This window comes from Protopterus annectens, chromosome 3.part0, assembly GCF_019279795.1.
Source record: "Protopterus annectens isolate FY-2018-M chromosome 3.part0, PAN1.0, whole genome shotgun sequence".
Taxonomy (NCBI): Eukaryota; Metazoa; Chordata; order Ceratodontiformes; family Protopteridae; genus Protopterus; species Protopterus annectens.
In genome coordinates, this window is record NC_056731.1 from 1,075,958,612 (window position 1) to 1,075,972,916 (window position 14,305).

General features: G+C 44.1%; 1 long non-coding RNA gene across 1 annotated transcript; it reads right to left on the reverse strand.

Annotated features, from left to right (window-relative positions):
• Positions 1 to 1,528: 1,528 nt before the first annotated feature.
• On the reverse strand, positions 1,529 to 14,004 carry LOC122797298. The gene is made up of 3 exons (XR_006364055.1): positions 13,842 to 14,004; positions 10,184 to 10,186; positions 1,529 to 1,539 (listed from the first exon to the last, which is right to left on the reverse strand). It is a non-coding gene; the product is annotated as an uncharacterized LOC122797298 (long non-coding RNA).
• Positions 14,005 to 14,305: the final 301 nt, after the last annotated feature.

Below are 14,305 nucleotides of genomic sequence, written 5' to 3' on the forward strand. Positions count from 1 at the left end.
TGTTTCCATTGACAGGTTGTGCCGCTGCTACTCAGATTGTAGGTCACATATGTATGTATGTGACATGGCCGTCCACTGTCATGTTCTGTGGCCAAGGTCATCTGTGGCACAAACACCCATCACAGTTACTTAAGAGTAGTGTGAGTGAGGGTATATGTCTGGGATATATGTCAGACATGGTCATACACAATAAAGTCTGCCAAGAATGTACAGTCTTTATAGGTGTACGTCTGCCTTGTGGATATGCATTCAGGCCTCTAATGTCTGTGATACACCTTGGGACTCCACAATACCTATGGATATGTGGATACCAAGGGACTCATGACATAACATGGGTCTGTATTTACACAATGGTACCCCACATACATGTTGAGGGCTACCACCGGTGTGGTACTGACAGGATAGTATGTATAGTGCATGAGGATGACTTTGCCATAGTCGACTTACTGCTATACAGCATGTATCACACAACAGGTATCTGTCTGATACCCTTGTGTAGGATATGCATCCCATCCAGGGAATGCATTGTAGGCCATTCCATGCATTCCCAGATTTGGATGGACACATCCCTAGTGTGTCTGCATGTACCTAAGGGGGCTATATGACACACAGGTGTGGTCACAGTAATGGGTGGCGGTTATCACCACTGGTTAGTGTTATAGTGTAGCACCGGAAGGATCCAATCGATACTGGGTTCCCCACTACTGTGTGTCATTTGTCAGGACATCATCCAATGATTGCTTATAGTCATGCTGTTGAGATTGTGTATACTACCAGACTGCAAATTATTGATTGATATTAACGGTATCACCCGCAGCATAGTGTCAACCCATGTCATACACACATCTACCCATGTTAGTACATAACTGTAGTAGAATGCATACTGGTCATTGAAAGATGCAATGGGATGTTAATAATGTGTATGACAGGGTATGCCACATGTCCCATGTGCCCACTATGCACGTACATCCAGACAGTGCGCACCCACCATGTTCACAGATGTACACTTGTTAATCTATACTGCACACATCACACACGTACTGTCCACTCACTAACACATGCTGGCAACACATCACACATCAGCCAAGTGGCAAATGGGTGGATAATACATACTCAGACCTAACAGTGGTGTAAACAATGCTACATTGACAATCAGAGCTTTGATGCATAATGTCTGCTCAGATATACCTACAAGGATGTAGTTAGACTTCCTTGTTGACAACTTGCTATTATTGCTACACTGCTATAGTGTCACCCTGTGCATCAGCACCATGTTAGCCTGTCCCTCCATCAATAATGCAGATGACAGGAGGCGGCACAGGTATCATCATATGCACAGGGCGTTTTGTTGTTTGCCAGAGCCTGACATTGACCCATCCAATCGACATGTCTGTGTGTGTGTGTGTGTGTGTGTGTGTGTGTGTGTGTGTGTGTGTGTGTGTGTGTGTGTATGTGGGACAACAGTACAGCATGAGCCAATGTTGATGTAATGTGTGTGTGTATGTGTGAGCTCTAGTTGTTTGCTTAATGTGTGTGTGTCTGCATGCACACAGCTCCACCATGTGGCTGCCATATACTGTGGTTTGTGGGACAGCCACAGACTGCTTGGCTAAACAGATCACTGCCTCGGCCACGGATACAGTACCTGTGCCTGGCAGGGGTGCTACGGATGGTATCAGGTACCAACCCTGACTGGGTACTGTCATCGGAGGCAGAGGTATGATGACTGGACCCATGTCTCTGCTGGGACTGGCCAGAGCCACGTGCACGTTGTCTACTGAGACAGACAATGGACAGGCCAGCCCCAGCATTGCTGGTGCTGGTACTGCCACTATGGGAGCGGCTGTGAGCTGTGGGCCGTCCGTGACCACTGCCAACTGTTGCTGTTGCTGGCATGTGTCCGCATCGACTTCGCAACTGTCCCGCACAGTCCTGGCTTGAGGAAGACATGTTGTGGAGGGCATCTATTGTCTCACCCAACGTCTATCAATGACCTTGGTGTATGTCCGGATGGCACCAGCAAGGTCACAGATGCTGTCATTGATAGCGGTGTTATGTGCTCTCTGCACCCTAAGTCCCTGCCTGGTGTACCATTCCATACATGCCTGAGCCTGCATTACAGCCCGGAACACAGTAGTCGTTGTAAGACCTGTGAGGGCACGCCTGCCAGGGGCAATACATCCAATGATGCTCCCCCGAGAACCCCTGGACCTCCGCCTATGTGGTACCATTCTGGGTCTACAGCTATGGCTGCTGTGAGGGGATGCACATGCCATGGGTACCACACTCTCCTGGCCAATGCCAACTGTATGCTGTCCCTCCCCTATGGCCATTGGTGGTAAGGGATGTAATGGTAGTATGAGTGTGCACATAGATGGGGTTGAACGCTGTGTACTGTCGATTGGTGGACCAACGACAGACCCTGTCAAATCTCCCTGTGCCAAAATGCATGTGTCATCATCACCACTATCCGTGGCAGTGGCTTCAGGTCACCTGCTGCTTTCGCCAAGCCCTACCTCAGCACTTGTGAGAGGAAGACAGGAAACACACGTTACAGTCTGCACATGCACACAGGCACACAGGCAGACAGGCACACAGGAACACAGGAACACATGCACACTCCTCACTACAGCAGATACACACACACAACAGAAATCCAAATCATACTCAATACAGGTTGAAGGTGGGTGACAGTATCACAAGGCAAACAGTCATGCATACGTGTCATCATGCAGAATAAGTGTTGATCAAGTCAATGCAGTGTGAGTGTAGACAGCCATAGTTAATGACAGTGTACATGACTGTGGTGCATGTGTGTACATGTTCAGTGATTGCCTACACCCTGGAACACAATGTGTACAAGGACACGGCATTTCTGTGCAAGTATTATAAGCTCTGCAATGTCCTGTGCAGCATCACACACAGGTATACATACCATGACTGCATGTTTTATCTGTGTGTCACATGGATTTCCATGTCTGATTGAGGTGTCTGTGTCTGTAGCAGATAATTGTGGACACAGGTGTAGCACATGCATGCTATGTACACACACTGGATGAGTGGTGCATGTATACATGATGGGATACCAATCCTGGAAATGGCCATTGTAACAGTATGGGGTGTAGTACCATTAGCCATCATCATCATGCATCATTTGGTCACTCAAGCCCACTAAAGTGTACTAGACCACTGCCTAGCATGTTGTACCTGAACCGCAGTGCCGTGGCTAAGTTCACAATTGCACAGCCACGTTGCACAAGGGTGTGTGAGGTGTCTAATAGGGAGCATTGCCTAACATGTCTGTCTTATGTGTTGAGGAGTGTTGCACGGCCCCATGCTAGGTCCCTACCCCTCAGGTATGGTATGTGTGGTGTGTGGATGACATGTGGGATACTGAAGTGTGACCTGGCAGCGGGTGTCCGGTTACACTATGTGTAGCATGTTGAGGTGTACTGCGTATGACAAACGTATTATGTTGTGTACATGTGTGTCAACTATGCCTATCCAATGTGCAGTACAGTGTTGCCACATTTGTGTCTGATGCTCTGTGCATTGCATGTGATTGAGGCAGCTACTGACATTACTGAGATGCTTCACGTCTCACAGCAAACATGCGCAGCATGCATTATGCGTAGGTGTGTTATGTGTACATGGCCTACACCTCACCTATAACATGCACAGTTCAATACCAAATTTAAAGTGTTAACACACTCACCAGGATGTAACGTCTGCCCTGCTGTCACACCAGAGGGACCTGCAAGAATATGACACAGTTTGTCAGTGGCCACAACTGTGGCATTGCTACTGTGAGTGTGCTAAACTACAGTAGAACAACAGGCATAGGTGTACAGATACTATTCAAATTATCAGTATTGCACACAGCACAACTGCTAAACACAGCACACATCTCACACATGCATAATCTAACAATACAGGTAACAGTAGTCTACAGCTAGGGCATGTTACCTGCACACTCCATGTCCCTATGCTGGGTGGCTCCGGCCTCCATGACGACACATGTGTGATGTTGTTGTTGCTGTAGGCCAGGAGCCACCACACTTAGCAGCAGTTCCTCCACTCTGTTGAGGGGGGGATGTATGGCCACCTCACCATCTGTGGCAAGCTGTTGTCTGTGGATATCAGACACATGCCGCCGGACATGTCTAATTAAATCACTGCAGTGATGGCATACCTGCTCATATGTCCGGTTATGCATGCCTATGTCATTTACCCAATGAACAAGTTCTTGCCACAGTGCAGTACGCTCCTGCTGGTGCTGGCTGGCCCTTGAAAACAGCAGGGAATATGGCTGAACCAGGCTGTGTTGGATTTCCTGTTCCTCTGCAGCTGTGTAGCAGGGGTTCCTGTGAAGAGCCATAAGCCTGGAAGACAAGTAAATGATATGTGTGAGCAAGTCATGTGGCACACTTAACATTAAACAGTACAGATATCAGTTAACTGCCATATATAGCATCTGTTCATCTGTTACAGGATACACACATTCAATACTACATATCAGTGCTCAGCCCACAACTGGTTGACAGTGCCTGCCACACTCCATATGACACACCAGTATACACCAGTACTTGGCTCACTGTTTGGGATGCAATGCACAGCCTTGCCAGGGGGGGTACATATCAAGCTAATGCATGCAGAAATATGTCATCCATTGCAATGAATGTGAAGTACAGTTACAGTATAACCAGTAACCCACCTTAGTCATTGATGCCATACCCCTACCTAACATATGTGCACAGTTGTTAATATAGCTGGCATACTGCTGTAACAGAGTATACATGTTGCTAGGTACACATGCAAACCCTGCATCACACATGTGATTGTGGACATGGTACAGGCATCATTACACACACATCAGACATTCATACAACACACAAATGTATGCTAACACAGATGAGCATTTGCTATGTACCTTACAGTACTGTGTGTCCCTACTTACAGATACCTATGCCTGAGGAATGTAATCAGTGCAGACTGCAGAAAACACACAAGACAGTGTTACCAGGGAATGTGAACATACACCATACTGTGCTGTTTAGGCCTACAGCTTCATGTGGTACAACAGTTCAAATGTCGGCTGGATTCACCAGCAGTACCACTTACTGAGCATACATGTATTGCTTCAGCCTATGATGGGACACCACAGTCGTATCCAAGGAACTACGTCACAACATATACCATCCTACTATGTCTACATCCCAATAATTGACACATCTTTCTCTGGCCTCACACTTAGGACACAAACGACCATGACAGAAACAACCTCACACCTAGATATCACACCATCACAGATCTTGCACACATTCACTGTCACACTCATTCCACATCACATAGCAGGTATTGCACTGTGTACATGTCTGTGTGCATTGTGTCATAAGTAGGTAATACGCTATTGTCCCTGGGGCCTACAGCAGCCTAGCCATATGCTACCCTGGCCTGTGACACACATGTAATTAAATTTCACTTTCTCCTGTCAACCGGATACACAGAGGTGATTCCCAGGGTGTGTTACCTATCCCCCAGACAATTATCAGGGGTATGTCTGACATCTGTTACTGAGGAGCCTTGTTTGTTCATGCTGGGTGGTTTACTCCAGAGTATGGCATATTTGCCAATAGGAGCCTATCCCTCCAGCATGTGCTGTTTAGTGAGGTTGCGGGGACTAGGGACATAGGCTGTGTAGCCCGGTGGGATTGTGAGGTGATGACATGATGGTTGCTTGACTGCTATGGGTGTGGCATACGTCTGTATGTTTGGCAGAGGTAACCTCTGGGTGGCCGGTATACAACACACTGTAGCTGTGGTTATGTGAGTCAGTCTGTATAGGGTATGTGTTTCAGGGCAGTATTACCCTTTGTGAGGTATGTCTGTGGTCTTTACACTTGCTGTAGTTGTCATGTGAGGTACATACCACATGGGGTATTGTGATGAGTACAGGGGAACACTGACCTATATTTCCATACATGACACATCGTTTGTGATTACACGTACCATGTAGACAGATTACAAGACTAGTGTGGCACTGTGAATATCAAAGGGGAGGCTACTGTCCACCTGTGTCCCATGTTCCCTTCTGACACCTTCAGTGTTAGTCAGGCAACCACCTATCTGGTAGTCAGTGGTTAAAGTGTTTTGGAATGGGGTATGGCACTGCAGTATCAACAATGGTGTTCAGTCCATGCCTTGGTCACCAGGCACCTGTTGCAATACGTTTGTCCCTGTGTCTCCCTCTCTCACTATATATATGCATATATATATATATATATATATATATATATATATATATATATATATATATAAAAATATATTAATATACATATATATTTATATATCATTCTATATATACATATATATATATATATCTATATACATATATGTATATATATATATATGTACATACATATATACATGTATATACACATATATATATATATATATATATATATATATATATATATATATATATATATATATATACACATACACATACTTATAAACAGCCACTGCTGTACATATACATGCACATATATGCAGAGATACTGCACACCTTTCATGGTGGGAATATCAATTATGGAACAGTTGTGAGACATACAATTATGTAATAATATTGCACAGTGTTGTGCAGAATGCATTTTGCTGTCCTCAGGCCATATAGCTGAGCAGACCTCACTGGCTGTAACTCAGTCCCACAGCATTTAACCACCACATGACATATACCTGCACTGCTTGCTGTTTTCAATGCCACACACTACAACCTACATAGATATGTGCACATAGCAACCATCAAATACATATATATATATATTCCAGCCTTCACTAATAGTTGCAGTATATCCCTTGCCCTATGCACATCTGCATATACATATAGATACAAACTGCTACCACATAAGGAGTGTTCACAGAATGTAGAGTACCCTTCAGACACATCATTCGGATGCCAGCAAATACATCTGTGTTACATACCTTACCTTTGTGTTTCTCACCTCAGTCTGTTGTACCTGTTGATGTTTTTTTTTATTTGTTTAGGTTGGTGTCTTCCACTGCCTCTGTTTGTTTTATTTTTTGTTTTGGTTGGTTAGTGTCTCCAACCACCTCTGTTTTTTTTTTTTTTTGTTTATTTTGGTCTATCCAGCTGTTTGTCTGTTTGTCTGTCTGTCTCTCACGCTCGCTCACTCTCTCTCTCTCCAGTTGCTGCAATGATATTATTGCATGTGTGGACAGCAAGTACAGGCTGCTTTTGCAGGTATCTACACATGTGCATGTGTTGGCCTCTGCACCAATTGGTGCCCACCATTTAGTAATTGCATGCAGCCTGTTGTGTGGTAATTGCAGTTCTCACTGTGATTTCAGGACACTGCTATAAAATGATAGGTTAGGTAGGTGTAGGCCTTTCAGTTTTGCAAGGTGGGGACCATGCTTGTTTGCTGTGGACACTGTTGTGTCAGTCAGAAGGTTGGTATATGTCTCATATCTGAAGTTGGGTTGTAGCCAGTGAAATGCATGTTGTACTGAAACCTGACTGTTGCTTCTTCAAGTACACTCTTCTCAGTGTGTATGTTTACTCACACCTCCTAATGCTAACACTGGATACATGGGAGTATGTACTTTCTTTTGGAATTAGGGAATTAACTGGCACACAACAGTAGTTATTGCAATGTATTCCTATGGCTTTCCTATTTTCCCTTTACATTCAGTTCTTGTAATGCATGTTATATTTCTTTATTGCAATGTATTCCTGTGGCTTTCCTATTTTCCCTTTACATTCAGTCCTTGTAATGCATGTCACATTTCTTTATTGCAGTGTATTCCTATGGCTTTCTTATTTTCCCTTTACATGCACTCATTGTAATGCATGTTATATTTCTTTCAGCACCAAGCTATTGTGTATCTGCTGTGGCTTAGTGGTACATCATGCAGACTGGTGAGTCCAAGGTGTGGGATTTGAGACTGACAAGGGTATTTTTATTTTGCTGCTGAGCAATACAAGGGCCTTGTCATACAGAGTGACAAAGGCACTTTTAAGCAGTTGTAAGCGAGTTGGCGTGGGCTTGCGTGAAGCTTAGCAATGCTTAGCTAAGCGCACACAAGCTCACGCTCGCGCACCCCCGCTAACTACTGCTTAAAAGTGCTTACTCCTGCTAACCCCCGCACTAATTTCTTTTAAAGAAAAGAAAATGGGGAGATAGGAAAGTGGTGAAAAAAGGGGGCACAGAGAGGGACAGACAGTAGGAAAACAAGCTTGGGATGTGCAGGAAGGGTGTAGGGAAGGCCCATAGATGTCCATTTCTTTAACAGCAACAGCTGTGCATATGTTGAAAATCTGGAGTGAGTTTTGAGACCTTCCACCCCTGAGAGAGGGGTGTGGACAACATAGTTTGTTGCACTGCCAATCAGAATTATCGGTGTACATGTCCTATGGACATGTGTGTAAAATGGGAAGCTATGTATGGGGCGGAATTTCTTTTTCGGGTATAGATTGCCCTTCTTTTTTTTTTTTTTTTTTTCAGGTGAGAGTGGTAAGTGAGGTAGGGGAAATAGGTATATTTGGGGAGGTAGGTTGGGGAGGTAAACAGACAAGACAAACAAGATGCATACTGGGTCATAATTTGACACATGGGGTGGGTGAACACAATTGACGGGCAAGGTTGTTTGGAAATCGCAACCCATGAGCCCACAGATGGTAACAGTGGAACTGAGATACTCACGCATGGGCAGTCACCACTGCACCTTCACAGCCCCGGGGGTGGCTGTGCTGGGGCTGAGTAGGATGGGCAGGCTCACCCATGAGACATGCCACTCTTGCCTCAAGCTGGCGTAGGGGATCAGCGACTGAATGCTGGATCTCCATATGCACCACAGCCCGGACCCTTCGAAGTGTGACGGGTGGGCCTTCTCCACCCACGCTTGCACGGGGGGATGAGCCCCATCCTCTGCAGCGCTTCCACCCGAAGGTGGCACAGGACCAACGGAGGAGGGGAGTCCAGGCTGGGTACCAGAGCCACTGGTGCCAGGTGCACTCGCCAACTGAGGAGGGACAGGTGGGTCCGCTGGGACCAGCCTTCCCATACGTTCTGTGATTCAGTGTGTTTCATTACAACATAAACAACAGCATTCCAGATTAGTTGTAACAGCATGCAGTAATATATCCATTAACCCAACACACCACAGTTCCAACAGTTGAACAGCAAACATAACACATGCATATATTGAACAACAGTGGTTATTCCAACTGCATGCAGGGATGATTGGTAGCAACAGGCCAACATGAACATAATGTTTGAACAGGGCACATGCATCAACATGAGTGCAAATATTTATGGAACAATAGGACATATATCCCGACAAATATTTAAGATTACACATACCCATTGAGGTGCAGAATTGCATGGTTTATGCACAAACCGTAGGGTGTAGAAAAATCCTCCATTAACATCTTATAAACACTTTTACTCTGCACTACATTCCTAGTGACTGCAGGTGTATATTCCCTACATGTATTATTACACTTGTCACCATGCATTAGGTTGTGTAATGGGTTTGGCTAGTTCAATCTATACTTGACCTATATCTCACATACTAACTGTCCAGGATGCAGATGTTACTGCTACATATTTCATGGTTGCATTTATATTTCTTTATCTACATATCTGGATGTTTTCACATGACATTTTCACTTCTAATTGTACAGAACCCTGCATTTATTGAAGCACACTTACATTTCTGGGGAACATATTTGCATGCTACTCATGTGCCAGATTTACTTATGCATGCCAGCCAGTAACTGACTGTTGAGGACTGTATATTTACTTCACAGCTACTAGCACTTCCATCACCCGCTTTAGATGGGACTGCAGAACTCTGTGTTGCCAGCAGTTTCTAACACATTACTATTTGTATAATGCAAGGGTACAATAACATTTCATACTAAGTGAAACAGACACACTCTGGGTTTTAGACCTTTATTAATGACATTACACACTTTTCCACAGGCTCACTCCTTTATTTGTTTCAACTGTATATATGGCAGACATGTTCATAACATATTATACCTTTATTAATAGGTTAGCACACTCTTTTTTCAGGCTCACTCACATATTATTTTATATGACAGTGCCTGCAGAGATATTATTCCAGAAATTTGTTACCTTTCTTAATGGGTTACTACACTCTTTTTCTGCCTCTCTAACATTTTTATCTGACAGTACATGCAGAGGACTTATTCAGTCCATTTTTTGGCTGTATTATTGGACTACAACACTTTCTTTCATGCTCTCTCCCATATTTTATATAACAATACATGCAGAATAATCACTAACCTGCCTGACGGCGCAGCCTTAGCAGCCTATCTTCATAGGCTTGCTGATTTGTAACACGGTCACCTGCAGCTGTGAAGTAAATGAAGGGATATTGAGACATTCCTATCCATTATACATACTCCATTTTAAATCCTTACATACTGCATTCCATGGCGACATACTCAGTGGTGGAGCATCCCGCATCCCACGGGCCTCCTGTATCCACTGGTTCAGGTGGTCCACCTTTCATCTCTTCAGGTCCGCATGATGGTGATGGACCTGCTCACCAGTCCGGGGAATGCCTGTGGCACTGCTGAGGTCATGATCTAACCGGTTCCAAGCCTCTGCCTTGTACTCTGTCCCTTGGAACTGGCCCTACAGGAGTCTTGCCTCATGATGGTGGGCTAGGAGCCAAACCATGTATTTGGACTCCTCGGTGCCCCATCTCTGCGCTCGGAAGCGCACCCCCTCTCCATCACCAGACATTCTGACTGCAGATGTGAGCTACAATCAGTTATGGCGTGTATTCCCACCTGTGGGGCTTAAATATGCCGCATTTCCCACACTTTTTTGTGATTGGCCATTTTGTAAAATTTTCAGCTGACTACAGACCTGCTTGGTAATGGTTAAACTACCATTCCTAAGTTTATGCATGTTAATAGTGGCTGCTTCCCCTATGTTGTCATGGCTTAGTGGTTCTGTACTTTGATTATGATGCAAAGGGTCCTGGGTTCAAACCTTGTCATTCTTTTATTTTAACACTGTCTAGACAGCCTAGGGGGTGTGGCTGCATTTAAGCAACTTAGCTCTACGTTGCTCCCCTGTGCCCTACGGTGCCCTGGTTGGCGCAGCGCGCATGTCCGCGCAAACACATTGCGCTGGGTAAAGCAGTTTTAAATGTTGGGCAACTCTATTGCACTGGGTAAAGCACTATTATACTATGGGCAACTCTGTTTAGCTGGGTGAAGCGCTATTAAACTATGGGCAACTCTGTTTAGCTGGGTGCAGTGCTATTAAACTATGGCCGACTCTGTTTAGCTGGATGAAGCGCTATTAAACTATGTGCATCTGGGTTTAGATGGGTATAGCGCTATTAAACTATGGGCACCTGTGTTTAGCTGTGTAAAACGTTGCTTAACGGCAGGCTATTATATATCTGGGTCTTTTAAAAATATATATTTTGTTCACTGATACATTGGCCATGTCACTGCTTTAAATAAAATTTTAATCATATTTGTCTGGTATTATTTCAAACACTGATTTAAAACATAAATAAGAAGGGGAGTGGTGGGACTCGAACTGTGAATGCCTTCTCTTTGTGCATACGCTCTACCATTACGCTATTGCGATTTGGATTAATTTGCATAAGTAGTTCTTATATGCTCTTCAATATCACAATTGCTAACTATGGTTAAGTAATGGGCACACCCACGCAAACAAGCGCAAATACGGGCAGCTATATCATGGATTTAAAAAAAAAATTTAATTTTTTCCGTTTTATAACTCTGATGGGGGTTTACAGTGTCAGGGAGTGTGGTGCTGGGTGCAAGTACATTTGAGCGGATTCGCTCTTGTCTGTTGACATTATGCTTTTTAAAACCTTGCAGGGGCGTGGACGTTTAGACTGCTCAGCAGTCGGACATGCCCCCTGCTTGCCTACTCAGTCTGTGTAAGAGTTATGGATGAGTCAGCATGCCCTCATGAATATTCATGGCATGCTGATGTCATACCGTTCAACTGCAGCCTCCAAGTAAGACATATTAAGTCTTACACGGAGGTTTCATGAATCCGGCCCCAAATGTAGCTGTTCACATGGCTTTAAAAGACAGTTAATTGACAAAGGAAATAAATAGTCAGATGAAAAGATTGCATTTAGTATTGTTATAAATGTCCATATAGTTATATGCAGATAGACTAAGGTTCCAAAGTGTGGAGCAACATATGTTTTCAAAACAATATGGCTTACAGTTCATAAAATATGTCAAAAAATATGTCCCATGCAAAGCCTTCAAACTAAGTAGAAGATGATGACACAACATGCCCTGGAGCTCTGCAACCAGCGGCACAAAGTCAAACTGTTGCATGATCACACTTTTAGGAGGACTTATACGTGTAGACTTACCTGGTATCAACAACAGTAATGAGGAGAATCCAAGAAATTCAAGCAGCAACTGTTCAAACAGTCCATGTGGCAGGACAAAGGGAAGGACAATAAGCGCAAGAAATAATCAAATATCTTCAGTGAAATTAGCAGTTCATAGGTTCATAGGTAGGTACTAGGCTATTGGCCCTAGCTTATATAAGCCTAGCCAAAAAAGTACCCTGGCTTTTGCCACCCAAGAAAATTATTTTCCTGCGCCCCTGTCAAGCAGAGCCACAGAGGTGATCCCTGGGGTGAATTTACTATTTCCCATCCAATTATCAAGATTTTTCTTGAAGAGTGCAAATGAGGAGCTTTGTTTGATATAGACAGGTAGTTTGTTCCAGAGTACGGGAAGTCTCTGGGACAGGAATCTATTCCTCCAGCATGTTCTGTTTATTGTGGTGACAAGGTTTAGGTCCCTAGAGCATGTAGCTCAGAGGGATTGGGATTTCTTTAAGTGGAGCATGTCCAACAGCTCTGTGTTTGATATAGCTTTGCATGTTAGGTAGGGATCACCTCTGAGTAGGTGATATGTGACGGAGTAAAGCTGGAGTTTTTTGGGACTGTCTGCGTAGGGCAACTGTTTGAGGCCGGTAATCCCCTTTGTGAGGTATTTCTGTGGCCTTTCCAGTTGTAGATGTCTTGTGAGATATATACCAAAAGGGGCATTGTACTCTATAATGGGTCTAATGACAAGTAGAGAGAAACAATGCCCTCTTTTTTCCTGGATGAGAAGCCTTTTGTGATTAGGTGTGCCACGTAGAAGGATTTCCTGACTACTGTGGTGATGTAATTAACAAAGGAGAGACTACTGTCCACCTGTGTCCCAAGGTGTCTTATCACACTTTCGGAGTTAAGTAGACTACCAACTATGTAGTAGCTCAAGGGTACAGAGTTTTTACCAAAGGGGATGACAATGCACTTTTTGGAATTGAGCTTGAGGCCATGGTCTTGACACTAGGCATCTGTCTCATTGAGGCAATTTATTAGGACATCCACATCATTAGGAGTTTTAATTCTGTGGGAGGATGGCATAATGGTTAAGGTGTTTACCTTACAGACACAAGGAGCAGGGTTTGATTCTCGCATGGGGTAATTGGCTAGGCTTGAAATGGCCCATAAGGGTAGTTAGCCTAGTACTAATCTATGAACCATTATGAACTATGAACCATTATGGCTTCTAGTTTGCAGTCAACTGCAAACTTCATTAGCCAAAGACTTTCTGTGTTAGCCTGTACATCAGAAAAGTAGATACCAAACAGGAGAGGACCTAGGACTGAACCTTGTGATACTCCACTTGTCACTGGTCTGAAGTCAGATTTGGAGTCTGCTACTTTCACAGTGTGGCTGCTGTCAGTCAGCCAGCTGGCAACCCATCTTATGACATTCACCAGTGATAAGTTTATTTTTTGTAACAGACGTGTATTGTGTATTTTTCTGGTATTGAAAGATGCCTTCAATTAAACTACAGAGTTCTGATGTAGAAATTTTTGAAGTTGATGTTGAAATTGCAAAACAGTCTGTAACGATCAAGAATATGTTAGAAGATATGGGAAAGGAGACTTCTTTGAATCAGTCTCCAGAGACGTGGATGAGGGTAAGGCAGTCCACACAGCCTATCTGGACCTCGCCAAGGCCTTTGACACCATCCCCCACTCTGGAATCATAGATAACTTACTAAGCTGGGCATTAATCCCTATGTCACTCGATGGGTTGCCTAATGGCTTACTGACAGAACCCACACTGTAAAAGTAGCTGACTCCAAATCCAGCTCCAGACAAGTGACAAGTGGAGTACCTCAGGGTTCAGTCCTGGGACCACTCTTGTTTGGCATCTACTTCTCTGAAGT